The sequence below is a fragment of the Myotis lucifugus genome, unplaced genomic scaffold (genome assembly GCF_000147115.1).
Source record: "Myotis lucifugus unplaced genomic scaffold, Myoluc2.0 scaffold_1, whole genome shotgun sequence".
Taxonomy (NCBI): Eukaryota; Metazoa; Chordata; class Mammalia; order Chiroptera; family Vespertilionidae; genus Myotis; species Myotis lucifugus.
The window spans coordinates 29,870,010-29,884,688 of NW_005871049.1; the positions used below are offsets into that span (position 1 = coordinate 29,870,010).

The 14,679-nt window shown below is 37.0% G+C and overlaps 1 protein-coding gene and 1 non-coding gene across 2 annotated transcripts in view; one reads left to right on the forward strand and one right to left on the reverse strand.

Annotated features, from left to right (window-relative positions):
* Positions 1 to 11,662, reverse strand: part of SPOCK3 (SPARC/osteonectin, cwcv and kazal like domains proteoglycan 3) — a 191,595-nt gene extending 179,933 nt beyond the window's left edge. The window contains exon 1 of the mRNA XM_023753473.1: positions 11,623 to 11,662. The gene's annotated coding sequence lies outside the window, so the exon portion shown is untranslated. The remainder of the gene's footprint in view (positions 1 to 11,622) is intronic.
* On the forward strand, positions 7,403 to 7,702 carry LOC111826611. Its single transcript, XR_002829970.1, has one exon.
* Positions 11,663 to 14,679: the final 3,017 nt, after the last annotated feature.

Here is a 14,679-nt window from a genome sequence, read left to right on the forward strand (position 1 = left end):
GGCTGCCTCCCACACGTGGGAACCTGTAACTGAGGTACATGCCCTTGATTGGAATCGAACCCATGACCCTTTAGTCCCTGGGTCCATGCTCTAACCACTTAGAAAACTGGCCAGGGCCAAAAGATCTATTTATAAAAAACAGAACATCCTACTGAACCTTGTTTAAAGGACTGTCTTTTTTATTTATTTTTTCTATCACCATTTATTCCTGCTATGACCTCATGCATCTCCACCCCCACCCCCACAATCACCAGGACTGTTGTCCATGTCCATGAGTTCTCTCTCTTTTTTTTATTATTTTGCTCAATCCCTCCACCTTCGCAAATTCCCACTCTCACCACCCAGAGCTGTCTGCCTGCTCGCTATCTATGACTCAGGTGGGATTTAATAAACAAAGTGAACTACCAAGCAAAATAAAGACAGACTCATAAATAAAGGAATATCTTTTATGTTCAAGCTTTCTTATTTGATTTAAACAGGGAAATGTCAAGGCATTACAGGTGAAACATTGATAAATCTTTTTAATTCCACCACCAAGCAAGAAAATTTTTCTGTCATATTATTTAAAATAAAAAAGAAAAGTAATTATAATAAGGAGTACTAATATTATTATTTTTTAAAAGTCTGTCTTTTAAGTTATAGAGAATTGAGCTTCATATTAACAATTAAAAAAGCTAGAAAACAAAGCCTAGCTTATTACCTCCAAGACTGGTATTCTATTTTAGCACACTATACTGTGCTATGTAGAAGACTAATACATTTCATTGTGTTAATTATAAAATTGTAATATATCCTGATTAATATAATCAAGTAACACTTTGTTCTATCCAATGTCTTGAGCATTACAAATTTCTCTAAATTTTTCAAGGAAGATAATTTTTCATATAAACTCTCAAAATAATTATTGTACCAGAATACTGAGCATAATAATTTCCATGACCGCCCTGGCTATTAAAATATTAGATAGCTCTGGCCAGTGTGGCTCAATTGGTTGAGTGTCATTCTGTGCACTGAAAGGTCGCCAGTTCGATTCCAAGTCAGGGCACATGCCCGGGCTATGGGCTCCATAGGCACACAGGAGACAGCCTATTGATGTTATCTCATAGCAATGTTTTTTTCTCCCTTCCTTCCTTCCTCCCTTCCTTCCTTCCTCCCTTTCTTCCTCCCTCCCTCCCTCCCTCCCTCCCTCCCTCCCTCCCTCCCTCCCTCCCTTTCTTCCTTCCTTCCTTCCTTCCTTCCTTCCTTCCTTCCTTCCTTCCTTCCTTCCTTCCTTCTTCTTCCTTCTCTCTCTCTCTCTCTCTCTCTCTCTCTCTCTCTCTCTCTCTCTCCCCTCTCCATTCTTCTCTCTCTAAAATCAATAAAAATACATTTTTTAAAAAGACTGAAAAGAATGGAAAAATTTTATATCAGAACAAATAAATGTTTTTATGAGTAAAAGTTACTTAAAGTTGTGGTTTTTTTTTCAGAAGAAATATAAGAGTAAGAGAAGGAAAAAAACACTAAATACTTTATATATTTTGTGTGTATAGGTCTTACATACATTTATTTAATTTCACAACCCTGTCAATTAGAAATTTATTCATATTTTATCAAAGGGAAAAGAACTCTAGTATTGTGAAATTACTTGCATAAGGTAATTTTGCCTGTCTGACCATAGCTGTGATTCAAACTCATGACTACATGGCACAGTCAAATAAATGTCCACCCAACTATCCTGCCTGCCAATCATTTATTTCAGCTTCTCATGCAACACTAAAAGCACAGACTAGGGTGGATAAATGGTGATGGAAGGCTTGACTCAGGACAGTGAACACACAATAGTGTACAGATGATGGGTTGTAGAACTGTGCACCTGAAACCTGTATAATTTTGTTAACCAATGTCACCCCAATAAATTCAATAAAAAATGAAAAAAAAGAACTATCAAGACACATGTAGTGAAGAAATAAAAGAAAAGAAAATCTAGGACTAAATAGCAAATTACTAATCTAGAAAAACATTTGTGAAATGTTAGAACTAGAAGAGACTGTGGCCATGGCATCCCATGCTCTTTGATCATTATCAGAGTATTCTGATCAAAAGCATTCATTCATTTTAAAAATAATTAAATGCTTCTAAAAAGAGTACCATATAAAATACTTTTAATTCTTCAATTCACTTTCATGTAGAAGGGTAAATTTATTCATTCTAGAATAAGTATATAAGGCCAAAAAATGGAAAGAATGAAATAAATTACAGTTAAAGAAGCAGTTTTCTGCCCTAGCTGGTTTGGCTCAGTGAATAGAACATTGATTGGCCTGTGGACTGAAGGGTCCCGGGTTCAATTCTGGTCAAGAGTACATGCCCGGTTGCGGGCTCGATCACCTGTAGGGGGTGTGCAGGAGACAGCTGATCAATAATTCTCTTTAATCATTGATGTTTCTATCTCTCTTCCCTTCCTCTGTGAAATCAATAAAAAAATATTTTTTAAAAAATATGTAGTTTTCAGATAATAAGTGCTATGTGAGGATAGAATGGCATATTCACATAGAGAGTCTAATTCAAAGCTGGAAGTCAGAGACATTAAAGAGGTAAAAGTTCTTTAATTATATTAGTGATCAGACCAAGTGACCTCTAAGCTTCACGGCTGATGTTCTAGAAACACATGCATTTTTTTTCTCCTTTGCATATAAGGAAGTGGGGTGAGAATTCTGGTCAGCGTATTTCCATAAAAAGTAATTTCCAAGAAAGCCCACAGAAGCTGTCATACATCCTTGAAACAGTTCTGTGTCTTACAGATATGCTGTTATTCCCAAGTGATAGAATAATAATAACCCTTGCACTTATTATATAACAATTATATAAGTGAGTTTAAAATATATATCCCTATACTCTAAAAATGAGAATGCAAGTTACAAACATCTCCTTCTTTAGTACTGGAGCAATTCTAAATATAATCCAAGTGTATCTGATGATTGACCCTTTTGCAACCTATATTCCTATATCATTTCTACAATATTTTTTAATGAAAAAGATGTATGTCTGAGGTGAGAAAGAGATAAAAACTATGCATATAGATGAGTTGAATCTAAAGGAGTATCACATAGTAAGAGAAAAAATGGACTTCAAAATCCACTACTGCAAGATTTCAAACATAGCTACAACCCCTACTTAGCTTTGTTACCTTTATCAACATCTCTTAACTTCACTTTCCTTCATAAATTAAAGGATATATTTAATTCTTAAGGTTAGTACAATGATTGTCTTATATATAATACCTGGCACATAGGAAGTGCTTGTTCAATGGGAACAAGGACTTTATCTTTTGAGGTTTTGTTGATGCCTACAATCCATTCTGAAACCCCCTTCGCACCTACTTCTGGCACTGGATCTGAAAAGGTGAATAAGTCTTTAAAAATTCCCTGACAGCCCAACTGGTGTGGCTCACTGGTTGAACATCAAGCTATGAACCTGGAGGTCAGGGTTCGATTCCCGGTCAGGGTACATGCCCGGGTTGTGGGCTCGATCCCCAGTGTGGGGTGTGCAGGAAGTAGCTGATAATGATTCTCTCTCACCATTGATGTTTCTATCTCTCTCTCCCTCTCTCTCCCTCTCTGAAATAAATTAAATATATATTTTTTTAAAAAATAAAATAAAAATTCCATGCCACATTTTGTTGCCTTCAAAAGAATAACCATCTTAACAAACATCTTCTGAGTGCTGTAGAACAGAATGACTGAAAGGAAATATTTTGATAAGCCATTGCTTGTGTGCTTGTGCCTGGTGATTCTCAACTATATTGGCATAAAATAAACAAGTGTAGAGTTTAAAACTCAAACACATTCACACCCATCAGGATGGATATTACTTTTTAAAAGCTCAAAATAACAAATGTTGGCTAGGCTCTAAAGAAACTGGAACCTTTCTGCACTGCTGGCTGGACTGTAAAAGGATGCAACCACTATGGAGAATAACATGGTGGTTCATCAAAAAACAGAATTGTTTTTGAACCAGCAACTCCTAATTCCAGATGTGCACTCAAAAGAACAGAAAGAAGAGATTCAAAGAGATATCTGTACTCCAGTGTTCACAGCTGCATTTTCACAACAAAGTGTGGAAGCAACCTACAGGTTCGTCAGTGGATGAATGGATACACAAAACGTGGTAAATACATAAATAAAGTATTATTCAGCCTAAAATAGGAAAGCAATTCAGACACATTTTACAACATAGATGAAACTTGAGCACGTGATGGTAAGTGAAAGAAGCCAGTCACAAATGTGTACAATTCCACTTATATGAGAAATGTAGACTATTCCAATTCATAGAGACAGAAAGTAGAATGGTGGTTGCCAAGGGTTGGGAGGAGAAGGGAAGAGGGAGTCCTACTGTTTAATGAGTAAAGTTTCAGTTTGAGAAAATGAAAGAGTTCTGGAGACGAATGTTGGTGATGTTTGCACAAAAATGTAAATGTATATAATACCACTAAACTATATACTTAAAAATGGTTAAAATAGTAAATTTTGTTATATATATATATATATATATATATATATATATATATATATATATATAAATTTTTATTAAACACACACACACACACACACACACACACACACACACACCTGACCCAGCTAATTTAAGTCAAAATGTTTAGGGACCAGGTCGAGGCAACTGTATTTTTAAATGAGTGCTTTGTAATCCCATGTTCAAGCATGACTGAAAATCACTCCTTTAGCCAGTGGAGGATTCCTGCCAAAAATATTACTTCCTATCTGTATCTACTGATGTTTCAACCTTCACAATATTTATTACTATGTTAGACTAACAAGGATTGAGATAAGAATATTATTTTTTTAAATATCTCAACACCTTTGAATTATATTTTATCGACCCCTTGCTCTATAAATTTGATTGACAATTCAGTAACATATAAGTTCATTAAAGAGAATAAATATAATTTGACTTTTTGCACTCCTATGTAGGCTACTGGAATAAAAACCAAATTAAGTATTATTTATCTAGATTTTATCTTCTAAATTAAAAACACAGACCTTCATACAAACTTTATTATCTATGGAGCAAAAAAAGCAGTATTTGACCTAGAACAAAACAATTTTAATATTCTTGATTTCTATATATTAAAGATTATGGTGTGAAACAAATGGAATAGTATTTTTGTATAAGTAAATCATAATTAGATGGGAGGCTGAAATATATTGTCATGCAGAAGCCTGATGTAGTTCTTATGTACTAAATCTGACATAGAGCAAAGGAACGTGTACTTTGGGATTCTAGGTTGAATATGTCTTTGCAGTTTTACAGAGGCTTCTATAAGCCAAGTTTGCCCAAATAAATGATATAAAGTGTATGATGTAAATTGGCATAGCTCTCAGCTAACAAGGAATTATTTCAAAATGATACAACAAACCAAAATCAATTATTTTGAGTTTATCAAATATTGATTCAGATCAAATAATGGTTCAGAATTTGCATTTTATAAAATACTGTAATCATATAATCATCTTTGCATATTATCCTCACTGAATTTCAATTGTGGAACACCAATTTTTCCACTAGAAAAATGCCAAAAAGACCGAAGCTTTTAAACAAAGCAGCATTATGGTACTACCATGCCTCTATTGTGAAGCTTGGATCAGACCTATCTATTGTTTCAGACTATTATCAATAAAAACCATCTAAGCATATGTAAACAAGTGAAAATTAAAAGCATCTGTGGGAGAGTCAATACCTACATTGTGTAATCCATTTATACAGTGCCTTCAGCGGTCCTCAACCTGTGGGTCGCGACCCCTTTGGCGGTCGAACGACCCTTTCACAGGGGTCGCCTAAGACCATCCTGCATATCAGATATTTACATTACGATTCATAACAGTAGCAACATTACAGTTATGAAGTAGCAACGAAAATAATTTTATGGTTGGGTCACAACATGAGGAACTGTATTTAAAGGGCCAGAAGGTTGAGAACCACTGCTTTAGACTGTGGAATCTCAGAGGGAAGGCGGGGGAGGGTGGGTGGGTGGGAAGAGATCAACCAAAGGCCTTAAATGCATATATGCAAAACCCATGGGCACAGACAATAGGGTGGTGGAGGCCTAGAGCGGGGATGGGGCGGGCTATAAGGGGTCAAAGGGAGAAAAAGGGACATATGCAATACCTTCAAAGATAAAGATTAAACAATAAATAAATAAATGAGAAGTTTTGTAATGCATTTTAAAAAGGAAAAGATAGTTGGGGGGTGCATTTCTCAAATGCTAGTCTTTTTAAAATTCAGAAATAAATACAGCCATAATAATATAGCAGCTCTGTTCATTGAAGGGAATAAAAGCTCCAGAAGAAATATCTACACCTCTCCTTTAGTAGCCAGGGATTTATGCAAAGGGGCATCTCAAGCTGTGACCGTTAGTATATGTGACAAGTTTTGCAAATGGATAGGAAGAATTGGGAGAATTACATAAAAACTCTAAGAACTGATCCTGTAAAGACAGAAACAATAGGTACATATATGGCTAAGCATATGACTGACCTTTCAGAGAGCAGAGTCTTTCTTTTTCACCTCCCTTCAATTCTTGCTCATCTAGATACAAGATCAGCTATTCACAGTCTATCTTTCCTAACTGGATTTTGAGCAGTTTGAATTTCACTTTCGGGATTTTTGGTTGAATTAAATGTAACCAAATTAGCTGCTGTTCCCAGAGAGCTCTGGACTTAATAGAAACAGCTGTTCCTGGACAGTGTGGCTAAGTGGTTAAGTATTGGCCCATGAACCAGGAGGCCAAGATTTGATTCCTAGACAGGGCACATTTCATGAGTTGCAGGCTCAATCCCCAGTGTGGGGCATGCAGGGGGCAGCTGATCAATGACTCTTTCTCATCACTGATATTTCTATCTCTCTCTCCCTCTCCCTTCCTCTCTCTGAAATCAATAAAACATCGTAAAAAAACAACAACAACAACAGAGTGCTGATCTAAGTCACAGCTACACCTTTTCCCCCTAATTCCATATCCCCAGAAATCTGCACAAGCAGGTGAAAGACATCAATTTGTCCTGAAATCTCTGGATCTATTTAAATTCCCTTTCTCTATTATTAGTCTATTGATTATAATTCATTGCCATGGTAGATACCAAGTGGAGAAACTCCAAACTGGTTTGGAGAGTAAAATTAGAGAATTATAGAAAGCGCATTTTGCTCCTAACTCTCACTTCAGGGCACCTAGATATCAAATACTACAGGAAAAAAACAACAACAACAAAAAACAACATCTTTTGAATAAAAGGTGATCCTTGTAGATATAGAACTTCAGTATAAGTAGAGACTCTAAACAACTGTCAGGAAATACTGCTAAAAATTCCAGTAATTTATCACTTACACACCTAAATTAATATGTGACCCAAAAAACAATGTAGAGTTAAGGAAGCAAAGAGAAAAGAAGTAAAAAAAAAAAAAAGTTTTAACCCGAGGGCACAAGGGCACACCAGACTTGCAGAAAAAGCAAACCCCGGAGGAAGCTGAGTCATGGCTGCTCAAGAGCCAGCCTGCCATGTGCAATGTTCCTCTGATAGTTCCCGGGCACTGTTGCCACGGCGATAGTGACTGTCCGTGTCATTATCTATCCACCAACAGTGAGAGAAGCTTTGCAGTCGAGATATTGTTTAACAGATGGAGTGGTTTCTGTTGGACACTAAGTACTGCTACAAAGGAAAAAGAAAGTTTTAAAGCTACAGCATATCTATCCAAAGCATTTATTAAAATATTTATCATGCTACTACTTTAGTTTATCCATGCATCTCTTCTTCCTTTGTCATCATAAGCATAGGATGTTTATGCCGTATTCAAAAAGATGCATGTCCTCATTAAAACTATTTTTCAGTCCATTTCTATTGTGTCAACTCATGATTAGCCACACTAATGAAGAGAAGTAATGGCACAGAAATTTCTAGTGGAGATAACCAAAGCAATTTATTTAACACATCGGAATGCTTTCTTTTATTTTAATGCAGATTTACCATCATTAAAATAGCTTTACTTAAATTCATTTGAAGCCATTATATTTTACCAAAAGTCTTTATTTATTATTATTTTTTTTTTGGCAAACAAGCCAAGTGGTAATGTTCTGATTAATGAAAAAAAAATTATGTGAGATGGAAAATCTATGACAGTTAAACCAAAAGGTAGATAAGATATGTATGAACAATTAGTGAATTTTACCTAGAAGCAAATTTACAGGTGCAAATGTATTTGTAGAGTGTAAATATGTATAAATTTATTTGTGTATGTATGTGTGTTTATGTTTATGCATATACCTATGTGCTGAGGAATTATAGGCTGAAAAATGATGCCATTTATATTATGAAATATTCATTTACATGTTCATTAATCTTACTTTAATTCCTGCATATTTTGTGAAGCAACCGATGGAGGTGGAAGTATGATGTTAGAATGAATATGGTTTAAAAAACGGCATAAATATAAGCATAAAAATTGTAATGCTAGATCTCACTCATATGTGGGATATAATGATCAACATAAACTGATGAACAAAAATAGATCCAGAGATAAATGGCAGGGGAGGTGGAAGGGTTAGAGATCAACCAAAGGATCTGTATGCATGCATATTAGCATAACCAATGGACACAGACACTGGGGCAGTGGGGGCTTGCCCTCAGGGGTGGGAATGGCTGGGGGGGTGGTCAATTGGGAAAAAAGGAGACATATGTAAAACTTTAGAAAATCAAAAACAATAGTTGATATTTTTAAAAAAATGTAATACTAAGCTAAATTTTTCTCATTCTTTTCAGGAAATATACAAATTTCCAAAAAAGAAAGTATAAAAAACCAACTCATATTGATGTGCTATGCTGTTCATAAACCAATGAAAAAGAGTATATTAAAAACTATAAACATTCATAAAAAGCCTTCTATTTTATGTTCAACAGCTTAATGATGTTTTGAAAATAATACTTAACAAAAGATTATATCATCAGGAAAAACAACAAACATTAGAAGTCAACACCTCATGTCTATTCTATTCAAATAATGCACTCTATCTTATTCAGAATTGGATGGGAAAAGGATGTTTTTCCTACTCCTCAGTATGGTCTACCAATGGATTAGTTAATTTTACTCAAAGCCAAAAACAAATAGAAAACAAATATATGTACCTCAAACTAACTTTTTCTATATAACTAGAGGCACGTTGCACAAAATTTGTGCACGGGGGGCGTCCCTCAGGTCACCCTGCACCCCTAGGGGAATGTCTGACTGCCAGATTAGGCCCAATCCCTGGATGGGGCCTAAACCGGCAGTCTGACATCCCTCTCACAATCTGGGACCGTTGGCTCCTAACCACTTGCCTGCCTGCCTGCCTGATTGCCCCCTAACCGCTCCCCTGCCAGCCTGATTGACTTCAATTGCCCTCCCCTGCCAGCCTGATCACTCCCAACTGCCCTCCCTTGCTGGCCTAATCGCCCACAACTGTCCTCCCCTGCTGTGACCCACCTCCTCCTCTGGGACCTGCCACCTCCGCACAAGGCTGTGGAGATGCTGGGAACCCTGGCCTCACCACACGGAGTGGCTCTCAGGCCCTGCCTTCGCTGTGCATATGGCCATTGTGTGACGGCCATCTTGTGACGACATTAGGGCGTGATGTGTGAGGGCATGACGCCACCTAGGCTATTATTAGTATAGATACTTTCCTATGTATGTTTACCAACAATACATGTTCCATTAATCAAAACCCAGTGTCTGATAGTCTACAAAATATTGTCTAAAACATAGAAACAAAGCATCCAGCTCTATTTCTAAAGTTCATTCAAGTAAATATTTATTTTTAAAGCATAAAGTTTAAAATTCTGTTAGTATGTCATTATTTTATTTCAAAGCTATCATATGAGGAACAGTACCACATAGTAATTAGGAAATGGGGTTCAGGGGTCAGACTGTCTGGACCCAAATCCAGACTCACGTTGTAAGAATATGACCCCGGGCAGAAGCTTTAACCTCCTTCAGTGCCTCACCTTCCACATCATCTGACAGTGTTACTTTGAAGATCAAATGAACTAATATATTGAATATTTAGAATAGTAACTCAATACATGACACTCTTAATAAATATCAGCTGTTATCATGTCATGATCTTTCACTTTGCCTCATAAATACGATGTTTTTTGACAAGTTAGTAGGCTGAAAACCTCTTTGAAAATTAAAATAAATCTGTTTTAAGGTACATAAGGGTTTGGAAGCTTCCCTATAGCAATCTTTATTTTTATTTTTTTTACTTTTTTAGTGAGAGATAAATCATTGTTCAACACATCACCACACACACACACACACACACACACACACACACACCATCTTTATTGTAATTGGATGCACCACGTATGGCAAATTTAAGTGTTAATATCCATTTCATACATAACTCTAATTTTTCAAAGTTTCTAATTCTATCATAAAAATTCATTTCCCAAGAAAGCTTGCAAATATATCTCCATCTGCATGTCATTATTTTTTCATTGCTTGCCTTTTGGTTCATTTCACTTGACTTATTAGTAACCAAATCAAAATTAATTTTTTTGGACATTTTAAATGCATACTCCACAAACACAGTGGCCACATGAAGTACAGAAGAAATAAACTAATATTAAAGAAGGGCTTGGATATGAGTGACTTTTTCCGATTGCAGGTTAACATCAATGTGAACAACCGTCCCTGTCTAGGTCCACCCAGATTGGTTCTCTCTTAGAGAGATTGGCTGTTGAAGCATTCATTCCAAATATATAATAAAAAGTTCCCAGGCATAACCTAAGCTTCCTTTAATAACCTATTATGGCTCCTTCTTAAAAATTATTTCTATTTTTAAGTGATACTATTTTATGGAGTAACATCTTTTGTAAGTTTACTTTAGGCTATATAAAGTAGAAATTCCTATTGTTTCAAACTTTAAAAAGGGAAGTATCTGTTTCTAATATTGTACAATTCAGTAAACAAATCTGTTTAATAATGTATATAATAATCGTTGCCCTGAGCTTTCAGTCTCATTGCACAGGTAGAAAGGTACTTCCTTCCCCATGCATAATGCCCTGCTTTTACTTCTCAAGTAAGCAAACCAGAGCTACACACTGTGTGTACAGAGGTGCGGGAAACCCCAATTATATGAAAGACTTTTCCATTTGGGCCTATCTAAGACCCCAGCTGAGTCTAATTACCAGTCAGCTCTGTTTTAAATAAAACTGTTTTATTTACTGAGAAAGAGACACCAAAGCCATTTATTTTGAATTTTTACACAAATATGTCTATTTCCTAGTGATTGTACTTGACTATATTCGAAAATTGGAGGAAGTGACTTGTATCACAAAAAGTGGGCATGGTATAGCTCAGAAGCCTAAATTGTAACCTAAGATCTGCATCTAGTAATAAGAGTCATCTTGACATAATCGTGTTACCTAATAAATATATTTTAACTACATTATTCTGAAATGAAAGCAATTATTGCAGATTTTTTTCATTCATCTAAGCTCTCCTATTCGGTATTTTAAAATCTAACCAGATAGTTAATATCATGTTCAAAACAGTGATTATAGACATGTAAAGATTTTTATTTTAAAATAATTAGATTCTTACCCTGATCAAAGGCCTTTCCAGGACTCCAAGTGCGGAAATAATCATCCTAAGGGGAAAATAATGTGAATTGAGTGGATATGAGTTAATACAATGTAAAGAGTCATATAAAATCTAAAATAAAATAGAAAATACAGAAGCTGAATACAAACCTCCACTTCCTGTAATGGCAAGCAGCAAATTATAAAAAAAATAAAAAAATAAAAAGAACAAGAGAAAAACAAAGTTATCAAAATGGAACACATTATTTACATGTTAAAGAAATATCTTTCAATAAATGTGCTAATTTTTCATTGCAAATCTGTGGTTACTCTCATAATTTAACTATTTTGGTTTGCCACTTCACTTAAATATCATAATGCAGTACTTTCAATTGCAATTCAACATGCAATATAAGATGCAGATAATTACCCTGACCTAATAAGCTATAAAAGTATCTTGGCAGTGTCCAATTACACAACTTTATAATATTAAATGAAACCATTAATATAGCAGGAAAAATACAAAGTGATTTTCCACTAGACTATAAAGTATAAATATACTTGATGTAAATCAGTCACTTATTAATTGACTAGAGGCCCAGTGCACAAATTCATGCACGGGTGGGGTCTGGCCGGCCCAGCCCCGATCAGGGTGGATCAGGGCCAGGACTGTTGGGAGGAGATGGTGGGAGGTTGCCTGGCTGGCCCACCCTGATCGAGGCCCAATTAGGGCTGGGCTGGCTGGGGGGAGGGGGTCCATGGGCAATTGGGCCAGCGGGCCCACCGCCGTTACCTAATCGGGGTGGGGGGGCCTGCCCGGGGGTGGGGCCGGTCATGAGGGGGGGCTGGGGGCGGGGGGCCAGTTTTCCCCGCCCCTGAATGAGGTTGGGGAGCCAGCGGCGGTGGGGGGGGGGGGGGCCTGTGGATGTTGGCTGGTTGGTCCTGCCCCCAAATGGTGTGTGAGGGGGTGATCAGGGGTGGGAGGGGCCGCGGGAAGTGGCTGGCCGGCCTTGCCTCTGATCAAAGTGGGGGGGGCAACTTGGGGCAGAGCTGGGGGCAACTTGGGGCAGAGCTGGCTGGGGGGAGGGGCCATGGGCCGATTGAGGTGGTGGGGACCCATAAGGGGTGGGGCGGCCGGGAGGAGGGACTGCAGGAGGTTGGCTGGCTTGCCCCGCCCCCTATTGGGGTAGGAGGGATCAGGAGAGGGCCGGCTTCAGGTAGGGGCTGCGGTAGGTTGGCCCCCAGCCCCACCCACAATCCGGCCAGTTCGCTGGCCTCAGTGGGTGTCATAGCAACCGGCTATTCCGGTGGCTGGCTTTTTATATATTTATATAGATTATCTAAGGAGTTCATCAAAATGCAATTGGAAGCTTTAAAAATGCACACCTAATTCAATCTTGCCCAAATTTTAAATCTTTTATATGGAAAAATCATTACTATATATTTACTATACAGTGTGCAAATATAACCATACAACACAGATGTGGGGTAAAGTATAGTGAAAACAATTTACAAAGAGTAAAGACAAACTGACTAAATTTACTTTATTAATGGTTTTTACACCCTAGAAGTCTTGCACACATGCATACCTCATACATATCACCTTTTATATTAAGTAGAACAGATTTCACTGCTTCAATGAATAAGCTGTTTTCCCCAGAGTAAGAAAAAGCACATTGTGAAGCTCCTTGATGAAACATCTCCTAGCTCACTACTCTTGGACACACAAAGTCAATCCACTGGAAACACAGAACACAGGAAATGCAGAAAGGCCAAGGAGACAGTCTTTGAGTCTCCTTCCTAAGCTCTTTGCTAACACCTTCCAATGAACAGTGAGGAAAATGTGGCGTATTTTAATTATGAAAATACATTTCTCAATTTTATTTATTTATTCAAAAATTATCAATTGCTACAAAACATTTTATTTATTGTGACTAATCATTCACCGCCTTCTGCATTCCCACCTCACCAACTTCAAATGAAGAGATTAACCAAAGACCTTATATGCATAGATAGCCAATGGACATAGACAATAGTGCAGTGAATGCCAAGGGCAGATGGAAGGAGGCAAAGGGAAGGAAATGGGGAACATCAGTACAATATTAATATAATATAATGTAATAAATATAATATAATATAATATAATATAATAAAAATGTTCTTATAAAAAAAGAGAGGGCAATCCACAATGATAGGTTCTATTCTACAAAATTATCCAGGATTAAATTAAAGGAGGATAAAACCACTGGGTAATTAAATAAACATTGATTGTTCAGTCTCTTTTTAAAATCTCTTTTTAAAAATCATTTTAGCATAATAGAATTCTTGGACAACTAAGATTTTAAATTAAAAGATTCCACTCAAAGTCTCTAAAGTTTAGCCGGGGATCATGACACACTCATTTCAAGTATTTTCTCCTTTTGATTACATCTCACTGTTCGGGGATAATGACTATTTATTCATTTCCTGCAGAAGGAGGGATTGGAGCTTTCCTGAAATATAACTACAAGCTGGACAATGGGCACATGAGTGATGAATGTGGAGACAGGAAAACTGGTATTTTAAGGCTGGCTTTACTGTTTACTAGCTGTACAACTTTAGAACAGCTGATGATCTAAACCTCAGAACCCTGTGAATAAAGCTGAAAAATAATACCTACCTATCTGGTAAGGTTGCTGGGGTATTTGTTATACAAAATATAAACCAGCAGCACAACATCTGGCATAAAGGAGAGGCTAAAGCATATTTGCTCATCACAAGGGCCACGTTCATCTCCCTCAATACCTTTGGGCCACAGCAGCATCACATTCTTATCACTGCTGACAAGGTCCTTTAGTTTTCTTAGAAAAAGCCAGAGACTCCTCATAACATTTGTGCAAGTTGATGTTCAAACTGCACCCCCCAACTGCCAAATGTTAGATGTAATGAGCATTTTTAAAGCCTACATTTATGAGTGCAGCATTGAATGCAACAAGGCAAGTGTTTCTATAATCACCTCAGACTGTTCTGAAGTGGTACAGCTACCAGGGGCATCATCCAAGAAGATGTGGGTAAGTTTTTACTGCAATAGTGACACCAT